Below are 15,834 nucleotides of genomic sequence, written 5' to 3'. Positions count from 1 at the left end.
TTTGGGTGGAACAAATGCCCATTGTAAAATGCAACGTTATAAAACCTCAAATATTGGCGGTTTTCTCTAGCCTCCTTGTAAGGGTCGAATACAACATCTTTGGTAGTCATCGCGTCCAGATCCAATCTCATTTTTGTCAGTCGATGATTGTTACCGGGCTTCAGATGGCTTTTGAACTCGTATCTCTTGGCTCTAGGCTCCTCGGGGTCATCAACGAGATTAAACTTCAAGAAGGGGTTGTCCTTGAACAATGTTGGGAAATGTTCATAAGCCCACACCTATAAAAATGTGAAATGATACATATAAAAATCAGTAAATTTTGTTTATAAGTTCATGAAAAGGGTACCTGTGACCAATATAAATAAGAACATAAGTTTAAAAACAAAATTACTTGGAGTAGAGTGAAATTCTCGACAAATTGGTTTGTAAGCGCCTTAGACGCCCTTCTCATCTCCGTCATCAAATGTGCCATTACTACGGTGCCCCAAGAATAGCTAAAGACCTCTTCCAACGGATCCAAGTATGGAAGGTAGTTTGCACTAATCCTGTTTCCACTAGTGTCAAGGAATACCCTAGTGCCGAAGATGAAAAACAGGTACGCAGCAGTTGTATAACGAATATGTACGGGGTCCCATCCATCCTTCAAACTTCTTTGCTTTGAGTTTTGAAACTTCTCCTTAAGCAGGGTCAGCTTGATGGTCTTTGTCCTACTAAGCTTAGATACATAGAATCTTTCCACAGCAGTTTTTTAGTCCCAACCAAACAACTTTTTAGTAAGCTCGTGCAACTTCGTCCATTCTAGATTAAAAGAATGATTATCTCGTTCTGCAATTGATTTTTCGGTAACACTCAAGCCTAGAATGTTCTGAGCATCATCAGGGATCAAGGTCATCTCTCCAAACGGGAAGTGCATGGTATCTGATTCACCATGTTACCTTTCGACGAAGTAATTGACTGTCACAATATCTGGCTTCACATAATTTTCAACCAAAGGATATAGACCATAATCCTTAACTATTGCTTGAACCTCTTCATGCTCCTTAGACAAATCCCAATGAGCCGCGGCTTGGTTTCGGCAAACCCGCACAACCTTCGTATGATCCTACAATTACGAGATAATATGATTAAGAGATTATGCATAAATACAAAACAATACATATGCACGAGATAGAAATTCTTACATAGGTTAGATATATATTATGAGCCCACGAGTGCTTGTATCCAAATAGATACCCCGGATCATGAGAAGTTGCACCCCAAATTTTACCACGATCATCATCAGGTATCATGTCATCAACATGAGGAGGGTGCGAACCTTTAACTTTTACTTTGCCTTTGCCTTTCCCCTTGCCTTGTGTGGGTTGTTGACTTGGACCACCTTGTTCCACTACTCCTTGGTTTTGGTTTTCTAATTGAGTTGGATCAATCTCATTATATTCCTCCTCACTTTCCTCTTCATCTTGCTCATCTTGCTAATCTTCCTCCTCAACAGCTCCAGTAGATTCACGGATTACGATTTTACTACGATCACGACCACTCTCCCAAATTTCCCCTCTTGTATCAGCACCCAAACGCTTTTTGTTTTTCCCTAGAGGAGGCAGAGACTGAGGAATATCAAGACCATTCTTCCTTCTTTTCTTAGTGACAGCATCTTTAGCTTTTCCTTTGTTAGCCTCCTTTGCTTTAGCTTCCTTTGCTTTAGATCTATTTCAAAAGAAGCACGAAATAAATATAAGACAACTAACTTTCATTTCTAATACCGGCATAGATACACCACATTACGGCATAGAATCATCACTACCGGCATATTGAAAAAAGTATCGAACATGCCGGGAGCTAATACCGACATGGTAAATTCAAACGATTACATGCCGGGAGTAACTACCGGCATTGACAAATAAATTTCTAGGATACCGGTACACTATAGGAAATTCCAGGATAAGAAAACACCAGTACCGACAGCTACGTAAAATAAAAATAAATGCCGGAACATAGTACCGGCATTGAGAAAAAATTGTCGAGGATGCCGGTAGTAGTTCTAAAGTTTTTGGGTACCAAAACTCAAGTACCGGCATGGAATCTAACCTAAAATATACGCCGGTACAAATAACAAAATCCCAGGGTTTTCTGTTTATTATAAGCTTACTACCGGCGTACACGTAAGAGTTCAAATTAAAGTCGGTACTAGGTTCAGAAGTGGTGTTCATCCTAAATACAATGATGAAACTAAGTTCCAGTGCGGTCTTCAACCTAAATTAGATGCCAGAACTGACTACCGGTGTGGTCTTCATCCTAGATTGAATGCCGGTACTGATTTCCGGTGTGGTATTCATACGAAATTGAGTGCCGGAACTACTGAAACTCAACTGTTTCGCTTAGGGTTTCGCGATTTTGACCTAAACCCATAGCTACAAATCAATTGAAAAACTAATTAAACAGTTTTAAATGACTTACCTTCTCACAGAAGCCATATTTCTGAGTAGTTGATCGTCCAATAACTCTTGTTCTTCGTGTTCTTGCTCTTGAGCAATCAAAGCAAGCCTTTTCTCTAATTTCTGTTGAGCAATCGATTTTGATTTCGATTCGGCATCTGATTTCTTTCATGGCGACATTCTTATGGATTCGGGTAGGTTAATCGACGAAGAAATTTTTGATTTAACGATTAATCGTCGATGACGAACGATGAAGAAGATGAAGAAAAAAAAAATCGAAAACCCTAACCCTAAGAGTATGCCGGCACAAAACAGAAATGGGGGATATATGAATTTGGTTTTTAGATTTTAAGTTTTAGTTGAAAGGATATAACAGTCTTTTCATAATGTTTTTTAATTAATTTAAGGGTGTTTTAGTATTTTCGCCCCAAAAAATACCCCTTAGTAGACACCTTTGGTTGGGGAAGTAATTCTTATCCCCCAATTAGTTTCCATATCCCCCAATTGCGCGTTCATTTCTTACCTCAACATTTGTAACTTTTCTTCTTTAATACAATGCTTTATTTAGTAAAAAAAAAAAAACACTAAATGGTGACTCAGACGGAATGTGGGATTATAACAAGGGGAGGAATTTATTTTAGGGAATTTTAACAAATTGCCACACTTGCAAATCCCGATTCAAGAAACTGCCACCGTTTTTTTCAGAGTTTATTTAATGCCACAACCGTTAGCACTAACGCCTTGGACACACATGATTGGTCAAATTTTTTTGACTTTGCCAAGATTACTTACACGTGTCTTATATGGACGGCTCAAGATGTCGTGCACGAGATTATTACACGTAGAACAGGCTAAATGACTACTTTATCCTTTGTGGGATTGAAAAAAGTTTGTATCGTTTCATTTTTCTTCTAGGGTTTGAGTCAGTTTTCAGCGGGATTTTGCTTAGGTTTATTGTCTGAGTAAAGGGTTTTAGTAAAGATCGAGATTCAGAACAAGAAGGGGAAGGACAAGCAGCAGATATGGTATGATTTCAAACCCTAATTTCGTTTTTCTGGGTTGAACTAGGGTTCGAGAAGAAGGGATCCATTTCTTCCCCAATTCTTTCTCCTCTTACGCATGTCTCTCTGCTGCTGTTATAGATCGATGAAGGAGGCAGATGGGGTTGTTACAGGATTGAGTTTGAGAATAACACAACATGTTAGACACGGGGCTTGGATTAAAACACGGTTTTGAGTTCAAAAAGATAATTGAATCTGATTCTGCTGTTGAAGAAATGGAACTGAGATTCCAAGTTTACAAGGAATTGGAGAGATGGGTTATGTTGGCAGCAACAGATCATGTGTGAGAACACGGCAAAGCTTGAGTTGGCATCTGAATTTGATGAGAATATGGAGAACATGAGTCTGCTGTTGATGAATTGGCAGAATTAGGTTATGTGAAGCTCAAGGGTTCGAACTGAGTGAAAATTGGATGGATGGAGGATGAGAAATAATGGGTTTTGGCTTGGGATTGAACTGAAACAAGAGAGAATGATGAACTCAGATGAAGATTTTGTTATACATGGAAGAGGGATGGAGTATGTGCTGGTGAAGGGTGGTTGTCTTATTGAGCAGCAGGAACCGTTAGATGCATGTGTTAGGAATTATAGGGATTTGAATGAGCTAATGGGTTTATGAATTGTTGGCTGGGTGAACTGATGTTGTTGGTATGAACTGGTGAATGGTTTCGAGCTGAGTTTGTGTGGTGATGTTGGTAGAATGGATGCAACAGTACTGCAATGGAGTGTTGGTCTTGGCTTGTGTTGTCTGCTACTCAAATGGGTTTGTCTCGGACTGGGGTTTTGTTTGTGTTGCTGAGGAGATGAATCTGGAATTCAAGAAGAGCATGTTGCAGATGATGGCAGTTAGTGGAAGGCTTGAGACTGAAATAGTGCAGGTGGTACAAGTTGATACTGCATTTGGGAGACAATGTGGCTGCTGCTTTTGCCATTCTGATGTTGTGAGCTGTAAGCTGAAGGGTTTGGAGACTACTGGCGAAGCAAGGGAAGAAAGCTGGTGAAATGTTGTTGTTCCTTGAGTTCAAGATTGCAGGAGGTGGCAGCTGATGTTGGTTGTTGATGCAAAGAAAGCTAATGCAAGAGCAGAATAAGCTACAGGTTGCTGCTGTTGGAATTGGGGTTTGTTGCAGCTGGTCAGATGGAATTGAAGTGATGCTGGTGAAGAGTGACTGGTGTTGGATTGAAGACAGAGTCTAGTGAGCTGTTTGTAGGCTTGTAGTAGTGATGCAGCTGAAACTGAGGTGTTGCTATGGAGTGAGCTTGAAGCAATGATGCAGTGACTAGTGATGCAGAGAAGGGTACCAAGTGGTTGGTTCTCACGTGCACCGAGTCGCGCGTTAACTCACTACTCTATAGCCGGTTAACTCAATCCCAGTTAACTGATTAACTCAATCCCTGTTAACTGATTCAGGGGCTTCTATGTAATTTTGTACGGGTATTTAATGCCATGTATGCACTAACAGAGACTAACAGCCGTTAACCGTTATCTCAAAAAAACGGGATGAAAAAAGTCAAGAATATGGCATTTAATAAACTCTGAAAAAAAACGGTGGCATTTTCAGAAACTGCATATTGGAAGTGTGGCACTTTATTAAAATCCCCTTTATTTTATATCCCATAGATCAACGAGATGTGTAAATTGGCATGAAATAACATTAGTACTAACAAGTTTAGCTTCATCGCATACATGATTTTACACTACATGAAGTTATCTATACATTTGCATTAATATTTATCTATATTTATATCTATATCTATCTACAGTGGTACGACGTGTCAGGGAGGATTTTAGCATGAATAGAAAATCATTCATACGGATCATAGAGATTGAAATCCGGGACGTTACGGCACAGGTCATTTTTTAGTCTTACTAACATAAAGAAAAGAGTAATTGTTTGGTGAAGTCTCACTTTTGATGAAGCTTTTTTTTATTTACTATTATAACCACCAATTATTAACTTACAAAACTAAACAGACCGGTAGGGATAATAAAATGGTAATAAGCTTGAATTTGTAAAGTTAAAGTGCAGCTTAATGGTTCCCGTTTCGAATCCCGCTGAGCACCGTTTACAGTTTTTACATTTTTCATGTTCTAAATTGTTTTTCGCTCCCTTCGACATAATACTTCCAAGTTCCGTTTCGACACCTTTCATCAATCAAATTTCATACAATCAGAAAATGCAAATTTGTCAGGCTTTTGAAGAACTCTTCATTTCTTAGTTTTTCTATTACAGATATTTTAAAATCCCAATCTGGGGTTAGGATTTCCCAAGATTTTCTCTCCACTTCAAAGGGATTCACAATGCTTATTGAGTTCTGCTAGAGATTACACAGTTGGTTTGTAAATTGGTTGCAATTTTTCTTCATTAATATATTTTCAGTTCAATATTTGATTCTGTAATCAAATTAAGTTTGAAGCTTTCATTAGAGATTTTGATACGATTGTGTTACTTCTTCACAAACACTTTGTGAGCTATAACTGTATGTGAAAATGTCAAGAACCTTTTTATTTGGTTTCAATAGATTAAAAAGGAATTTGGGTATCTTTGTTAACATTCAAACATGATTAAGGAATAAGGTCTCAGAAGTATGTAGCAGAAATGGAAAAACGTATCAAAGATCATAGATGCTATTCATGTTGATATGCTTATACTATTCCCTTTTTTTGCTTCACTCTCTAAAATAGAAGGAAATGCAGAAATCCGCAGAAGGAATGAGAAGTGCTCTCCAAAATTCAGCTGTAACGGTTGTTGTTAGCGGGGGTGGGGTGGTGATGGATTATATTATCTCAGAGAACATTAAACAATCTATTGAGGGATATACAAATTGCTTAATCTATTCGAGGTGATCAATATTGATTGTTAAGTATGCATTTTGGACTGAATATGAACGATAAAATTTACAGGTCTTGAAACGGAGCGATACTTCATTCTTATTGTGTGGTTCAGTTATTTTACTAAAAGGCATGTTTACAGGTATCTTAATTAAAGTGTGTTTGTTATTTCTAGCACTACATATTTGGTTGAGCTTAAAGAACTTAAAATGAGCTTCTGAGTCAAGTTCTTTATATTCACCTGATAGATTTCAACCTCACCTTTTAAGTAGTTCCAATATGAAGATCACTGTTGATATTTCTCAAAACCTATATAAAACAATAACACTACCGGGAAATTTTGTTGTATTAAGAAACCGTCTGTTAGTACTACCACTGTTGATATTTTTCACTTTATGTAGATGCGACAAACATTCGTATTCATTTTGACTGCTACAATGTTTGATTATAAATTTTCTTTTTAATGAAAAGAGCGTCCAGTTGAGGTTCTAATACGCATTCATGTAATATGTAGATACATACATGAGGTAGACTTGACTGATTGCAAATTTAATGTTTCAGTTTAAGGTACATTTGGAGTGCGAAATGGAGGTTAGTTGGTAGTACTTTAGTGCATAGGTATATACTAAGCTGCTTTGGGAGACATACTTTTCCAGAAAAGAATTTTAGTTTGTTACTCCTATATGTTAAAGCTTTTGCTACGTAACAATAGATTGGCAGGTGCATCGCACATATTTACTCATACGGGAACGAACGTGCCGGCAGGCGCATAGCGCATGCGTGATATATACTAGTAAAATATAAAGAAACAAGTCTGTTAGAGGGGAGACATGGTTTATTAGAGGGGCAGCATTGTAATAGGACAAAAAGGGTCATTACATGATAATTCAAGTGCCCCTTATCTATAAAAAAACTGGAAATGACAAATTAACCCTTAGATAGTTTAGTGTTGATAATCTAGTTTAGTGTTAATGATTAAGTTTCAATTCAATCAACTCTAAATCAAAACAAAATCAGATTTTAGAGTTTAAAAAAAAATCCATTTTTTTTAAATTTTCAGAGTTAATTACGGTTGGAATTTTGCTCGTAGCCAACCGTAAATCTTAGTTACGGTTCATAAAAGATGAACTACCAACCGTATCTGGTTAAATTTGAAGAAAACCCAATCGTAAAACCAGTTACGGTTGGTAACTAAATGCTCGATACCAACCGTAACTTAGTTACGGTTCGTAAACTAAAATGGTTACCAACCGTAACTGAAGAAAATTCTCAGATATAAGAACATACAGTTGGTAGTTGAACTATTACCAACCGTAACAACATTAAAATCTCCGGTTACGGTTCGTAATAGAGTTGAAATCAACCGTAACTCACATAAACCCAGAAACTTCAATTTCAATTTTCATCTAAAACCCTAATTTTTGATAGAAATTAAACTTAGATCGAATAAAATAAACTAAACCCTAATTAGGTTTTTCAAAACGTACTTCATATAAGTCATTACACTACACTTGATTAATTTTCGAATCGTCGATTAATCGAAGACGATGAAATTTTGAGTTTTAATGGAGGTTACGATTGATGGGAGGAGGAGAAGAGAAGAAGAAAGAAAACAAATTTTCAATTTAGTTTTGATTTAGGTTAAAAAATGGGGAGGGTAATCTAGTCAATTTACATCCCCTTTAGGACATCCCCTAACCAACTAAAGGGACATTACTATCACACTGCCGCCCTTCTAATAAAACATGCCGCCCTATAACAAGCTTGTAAAGAAAAGACCCAATTGTTTGGTGAAGCTTTTTTTTGTGAAGCTTTTTCAGGTCACAAAAATACCCCACCGGATTTTAAATTTTTCTTCCCAAAGTCACGTAAAAAAATAAATATAAAGAGGATAGATCTGTAAACGTGGACACGATGACTCAGAGTTCGAATCCCGCCGTCCCCAGTTTAGCTTTTGTTTTTTCCTTTCCATTTTTTCCATCTTTTTTTCCTTTCGTATCTAAAAAAGAAATACTTCTTCTTCTTCAGTCAGACATAGGGTAGCAGTTCATCCATGAAAAAAGAATTTTTTAATGGAAATTGTAGTAGAGAAGAAATAGGTTATTCACAGATTCATAATTTTTGGGTTTTGAAGAAAATCAAATTCCAGCAGAGCTTCAAATGTTGTGACACCAACACCTCTGCACGCTTATTTCCTTAAATATGCTTTCCTTGTTTAGTTTGTTCTTAACTAAGTAGTTATAGTTATTGATAGAAGTCGACTTATGCCTTAATATTCTTGCTTAGGAAGTTACAACGACTATTTATATATGAGTTCTGTAAACATTCAAACTAAGCAATACAATTATCCTTTTAATCTTTTTCGTCTGACTTCTTCTTTTCTCTTCTAAATCTTCTTATTCTCTTGCTTTCTCATTTTTTTCAAGTTGTTTTTCATCCAAATTCTAAGTTCAAATCCCTTTCAAGGTATAGGATCATAACATATGGTATCAGAGCAGGTTAGATCTTTCTCAAAAAACCCTAAAAAAATTTCTTAGCTTCCGCTTACAATCATGACTCTCACTGATGAAGTTAACCAGCTTACAGCCATGATGAGAACATTGGATAAACAGTTAATGGCTTTATGGAAACTGTTATTGAAAACAATGAACATGAAGAACAATCTAGAGCAGCTGTTATTGATGCAATTATGAAAAGAACGCAAACTTTGCATAATACAAGTTTGCAATCTATTTTAGAGAATCATAGACGAGAGATGAATATTGTGATGCAACAGAACAAACAAGATACCACAACACTTGCTGATACTATCACTGGTAACATGGCATCACTCCTACTCGCGCGTTTTCCTCTAAATACATCTCCTCCTGGGTTTGATGGATCGACTGGCAACAATGATACCAATAGTAGTAATGGTACGCATGGAAATAATGACCTTAATGGAAATGGTATTCTAGGAACTCCAGATGCTCTTTCAGGTATTCGTGCAGCACCAATCAATTTTAAATTTCCCAACTTTGAAGAAAAGGATCCGGCAGGGTGGATTTTCCAGGCAGATCAATATTTTCGTCTTCACTACGTTGTTGAAGGACTTAAAATTTCAATTGCTACAACTCACTTCAAGGGAGAAGCTAATGCTTGGTGTAGGTGGGTTCAAAATAAGGTAAATAATCCAACTTGGCTACACTTTTGCTCTCTTCTTCGTGATCGATTTGCTTTTAAAAATATGCAAATCCGCGTCTGGCGTTGTCTACAATTTCTCAAAAGGGCTCAGTACGTGAGCATATTACTGAATTTGAGCATATCCTAAACTTTGTTACTGATTTACCAGAAGAGGATATCATTGATCTCTTTATCCTATCCTTAAAAGGGATTTGAACTTAGAATTTGGATGAAAAACAACTTGAAAAGATGAGAAAGCAAGAGAATAAGAAGATTTATAAGAGAAAATAAGAAGTCAGACGAAAAAGATTAAGAAGATAATTGTATTGCTTAGTTTGAATGTTTACAGAACTCATATATAAATAGTCGTTGTAACTTCCTAAGCAAGTATACTAAGGCATAAGCCGACTTCTATCAATAACTATAACTACTTAGTTAAGAACAAACTAAATAAGGAAACCATATTTAAGGAAATAAGTGTGCAGAGGTGTTGGTGTCACAACATCCCACCCTGCCTAAAAAATGGCTTGTCCTCAAGCCTGAAAATCTGGAAAACACATCAGTATTTCATCCGCGTCTTCCCATGTCGCTTCTTCAGATGTATGATCCTTCTACTTGACCAGCCATTTTATCCCAGCAACAGTCCCCTTTTTAAACATTTTACGGTCTAAGATAGTATTCGGTTCCCATTTTTCATAGTCGACTGTCACAGGTAAGTCAGTATGAAGAATTTCAAATGATCCAAGTTTCAATTTCAACTGTGAGACGTGAAACACAGGATGAATTCGACTTGTAACTGGTACCTCCAAGCGATAAGCAACAGTCCCAATTTTCTCAATGACCTTAAATGGTCCATAGAACTTAGGTGACAACTTAGAGAATGAAGAAGTAGCTGCAGTAGTTTGACGATAAGGTTGTAATCTTAAGAAAACCCAATCATTGACTGAAAAACTTCGTTCAGTCATATGCGCATCAGTATGAGTCTTCATTTTGTCTTGTGCATCATGTAAATTTTATTTAAGGATCTTCAGAATATGATCTCTGGCTTGTAAACCTACATCAACATCATGGACAGTAGTGGAGCCTGGCAGGTATGTAGAAATTGTTGGAGGGGTTTTATTGTAAAGAGCTTGGTATGGGCTCATTTTAATGGATGTGTTATAGCTAGTGTTATACCACCATTCTGCCCATGGTAGCCACTTAACCCAATCCTTTTGTTTAATTCCAGCAAAGCAACGTAAATAACACTCCAAGGTTCTGTTGGTAACTTTTGTTTGTCCATCAGATTGAGGATGATAGGCAGAGCTGCGACAAAGCTGAGTGTGTTGCAAGGAAAAAATGCCTCCCAGAAATTGCTCATAAAAATTGGGTCACGATCACTAGTGATGCTCTTAGGCATTCATGTAAACGTACTATTTCTCGTATGAAAATATCAGCCACAGTAGCAGCTGAATAAGGATGAGAAAGAGCCACAAAATGTGCGTACTTTGTCAGACGATCAACCACCACCAATATACTTGTCTTTCGATTAGATGCAGGAAACCCATACACAAAATCCATAGAGATATCGATCCACATGTCAGTAGATATAGATAAAGGCTGTAGTAATCCTGGAGGAGATATGGATTCAACTTTGTTTCGTTGACAAGTATCACGACAAGCAATATAGTGCTTAACTGCTTGTTTCATCCCTAGCCAATAAAAATTCTGCTGAAGACGCTTGTAAGTGCGTAAATAACCAGAATTTCCTCCTGTTGGAGAAGAATGAAACTCATCGAGAAGCTTAGTGCACCATAAAGAAGTAGATACTACTGCAATTCTGTTCTTGTAACGTAGAATGTTATTTGTGTAAGACCATGGAGGTTTACAATCTGGTTGAGCACGTAATTTAGTAATAATTTCACTGAACTCAATGTCATTATGACATTCTGCAATAATGTCAGTAATGCTAGAAAATATTGGAGAAGTAATTGCCATAAGTTGTGAATAATTCATATGAGATAATGCATCAGCCGCCATATTTGTTGCACCTGACCTATAAATGATCTCGTAATCATAACCAAGAAGTTTGGACAACCATTTTTGCTGCTCCATTGAAGAAATTATTTGCTCTAAGAAATACTTCAGACTACGATGGTCTGTGTAGATCTTAAAATGTCGACCCATTAAATATGATCGCCATTTGATAACTGCATTAACAATGGCTAACATCTCTTTGTCATAAACTGAGAGAGTTAAGTTTTTACCTGAAATTGGCTTACTATAGCATGCAAGAGGCCTGTTTTGTTGGATAAGCACAACTCCCAATCCGTTACCCGAAGCGTCACATTCAATGCAAAATTCTTTGGAAAAATCTGGGACTGCTAGCACTTGTGTGCTAGTTAAGGATGTCTTGAGCTTATTAAATGCATCTGTAGCAGCTGAAGTCCACTGGAACGCATCTTGTTTCAATAACTGAGTCAGTGGAGCACTAATCTTACCATAATCTCTGACAAACTTACGGTAATAACATGCTAAGCCCAAAAAACCAAGCAAGCCTTTGGCAATAGATGGAATAGGCCAGTTCACAACACAAGAAATTCTATCAGCTTCAACCGAAACACCAGTAGAAGATACTAAGTGTCCTAGGTAACTGATTGTAGGTTTAGCAAATTCACACTTAGAATTCTTCAGATATAGTGTATGTGTGTGCAGAACTTCAAAATCAATCTTCAAGTGTGAAAAATGTTCAGTTAGAGTTTTGTTGTAGACCAGAATGTCGTCAAAGAAAACCAACACAAACTTGCGAAGATAGGGTCTAAAGATATCGTTCATTAGACTCTGGAAAGTTGCAGGGGCATTTGATAATCCAAATGGCATTACCAAGAACTCATAGTGGCCATCATGAGTTCTAAAGGTGGTTTTATGCACATCACCTTTATGCACATGTAGTTGGTGATAAGCAAATCGCATATCCACTTTAGAAAACACCGTTGCTCCATGAAGTTCGTCAAGAAACTCATCTACTACCGGAATAGGAAATCTATCCTTAACTGTAACCTTGTTTAATGCCCTATAATCAATACACATTCTCCACGATCCATCTTTCTTACGAACTAATAAGACTGGAGAAGAAAAAGGACTAGAACCGGGCCAAATAAAACCTGCTGCCTTCAACTCAGAAACAATCTTTTCTATTTCAGCTTTCTGAAAATATGGATGTCGATAGGGTCTCACATTTACAGGTGCAGTATTTGGTAGTAAGGAAATACGATGGTCTTGTTCTCGCGAAGGTGGCAAAGATGAAGGAGACGCAAACAAATCAGAAAAACTTGAGAGTAATTGGGAGGCTTCAGTAGATACCTGAGGTTGTTCTTGTGCTGAAGGAGAAGTTGCAATCAGTTGGATGAAAAAACCATGGGAAGTATGATCAAATTTTTTTTGCATTGGTGTGCTGTCTAGTATCATCACAGATGTTGAACCATTCCCAATCAAACGATGCTCATGCTCACCAGATTTGATGAGTAATCTGTTACCGCTCTCTTTTATTCATCTTAAGAAGAAGTTTGTAATGGAAATTGCAGTAGAGAAGAAGTAGCCGTACACAATATCAAACACTCCACACCGATCTACAATTGAAATTCCGAAATTTGGGAACTCAAATTCCGAGATAGGATCAGAGTCAGGTAAGTGCGATCTAATTACGTATTTAGATTTTTTTTTTTTTTTTTGGAATCAACGTATTTAGATAAGTAAATGACAACATCATGATGCATGGATAGCAATCAGTATACCCAGTTTTGGATTTACAAATTTTTTCATGGATTGTCAATTTTGTTTTATGAAATTTAGGGTTCTAAACAAGTAATTCCATCTGCCGTAGAAACCACTGAGTAATTTTGTCATGGAATGTCAATGTACATTGAGTAATTTTATACATAACTAAAATGCCTACTATTTGATGAAGAAACCATTGGTCTGTGCTATGAGAAGAGAAACTGATTTCCTTGATGTTATCCAATCATGTCAGTTGAGAAGTCAGGGATATTGATGCTTTAATCACTTTGTCCGTTATTTGCAATAATTGTTGTAGGAACTTTGTATGTTAACGATCCGTTCGAACTTCAATTAAACAGATCAGCTTAATCGTCCTTTCGCAAAAGATTATTTGCTGTGAAAATGAATCCCAACTACTTATACACCACGTGCAAAGAAAATCAAATTCTGATACATGAAACATATCTTCATTGGACCCACGCTATTTCTATTTCTTTTACCAAAGAGAGATTTCATTTAGGGGTGAATTCCATTGATACGTAAACTTTCATTCATCCAGGCTAGCGGCTATCCCAGTTGGCCATGAACAAAAAATACATTTTAGCTCACCCAGTTGTGCTGAACTTGGGACAACACCTATTATTCATTTTATCTACCAGAGAGTTGAACTCTCATTTTGTGCAACCTTTTATTGCTTCATACTTAAAGGTTTGCCATGCCGCCTGAAAGAATTTTTTGATAGCATGTTGCCAGTAGTTGTTTCTTACAGCTGTATGATTTACTAGAATCAATTAAAGCCAGGAAACTCTCTGTTGTTTTTTTCATCAAGGAAAAACTTGAATCTCTGGCCTAGATTTAGTAACTCCAGTTTGTTCTTTGGCTGGATTCAAAAAGAAATTTAATTTGTGAACTTTAGTTATTTATGTGAATTTGAAACAAGATATCAGCTTCTGATTTTATTTTAGTTTGGTTTTCTCTTTAACCAGTTATTTTTAATTTCGACCTCCTAATTCCTTGCCGCAATTATTAACCAGGTCAAGCGTACCATTTTCCTGGAACTCATGTGATTGTCTCCAGTGTTCTCATATCGATGGCGCACCCATTTACCGCCAGGTATTAATGTTCCTTCTTCTTCTCTTATATCGTTGTTGTATTGTGTTGAAATAGTAATCTTGGGAGTGTCCTGTGGCATTTTGCATTCAACTTCTCTTTTGCTTTGGCGTATAAGTTTGGGTTGCCAAGTTTCGACATTTTTAAGACTTTCGGTAATTTTGGAAACACGGTACTATTAGATGAGTGTGAGGTTACTACTATTTGTGTTTTTTTTTTTTTATCTCTTTTTCGTTTGATGCTGTATGTACACAATAATTATTGTCAGTTTATGGAACTTCTTTGTATTATAGACCTGGATAAGTTTAATGTTTGTTTTGATCAAATGATTTTCAGCTTAGTGGGATACACATACTGCTTTATTCGGATACATATTTGCTTTCTGTGTGGCTATGGTTATGATGCCAAATTATGCATGACAATGAGTCTCTTTATTGGGTAGAAGGCTGCATGCATCACACATGCATGTGGATAACTACGTTGCTTATCGGTTTTCTTCTGCTGGAAAAATGCATCTTGCATATGCCTGGAGCTAAGTGAGGGTATCACTCCATATAGAAACCATTGTTACTGATGAACGTTTGTTACTTAGGTATCTGCGATGTTTTTCTACCAACTTATAACATATGCTAACCAACATGTTTATGTAGCTGAAGAGTGACGAGGCTCGAAGTAGATAAGTAATGACACAAAGACAAGATTAGTATCCCGTTCATCTGTGAAACTGCATTCAATTAGAAAATGATGGCAGACATATTTTAGGGTAGCTTGATTATTATACGGAGGCCAATAAACCTGTACTAAAATATCATCATTGTTCTTTTTTAAGATGGCATATGTATTTTTGCTTTTGGAATTTTGGTGCAGAACCGCAGGGTTCAAGCGGAAGGCGCATAGGAAAATATATCATGTTAAAAATTGCACATGAGAGCACAGTTTTTGTGTAAATGGATAAATTTGATAATGAAGTGTTTAATTTGTTTAGGAACAAATGGCAGGCGCATTGCGCATGCGTGTTATACTAGAATTTATAAAGAAAACACCGAATGAACAGTGACGACGACAAACTCAAAACCCGGACCGTTACGATACGGGTCATGCCTTAGTCTTTGATAAAGAATTCTCTATGTAATTATTTCTCGGTTCCCAATAAATTCTCTATATAAAAATAGAGTTTTTTCGGGATAAATTTTTGATGTGGGCGTTCTTTGATGGGGGCATGAGGGACAAATCAGGAGTTGACATGTGTTTTTCATATTAATTGATTCCAACAAATTTTGTTTCCAAAAAAACAAGACAAGTTTATTTTTTGAGAAAATATTGGTTATCTTAATTGCTTATATTTTATCTTTGATATTTTTGGAAGCAAAATTAGTTGAATCAATTAATATGAAAAACACATGTCAACTCCTGATTTGTCCCTCATGCCCCCATCAAAGAGCGCCCACATCAAAAAATTATCCGTTTTTTCGAGCGCTGTG

The sequence above is a fragment of the Papaver somniferum genome, chromosome 11, assembly GCF_003573695.1.
Source record: "Papaver somniferum cultivar HN1 chromosome 11, ASM357369v1, whole genome shotgun sequence".
Classification (NCBI taxonomy): Eukaryota; Viridiplantae; Streptophyta; class Magnoliopsida; order Ranunculales; family Papaveraceae; genus Papaver; species Papaver somniferum.
The sequence above is the reverse complement of the archived record's forward strand: the minus strand, read 5'-3'. Positions refer to the sequence as shown.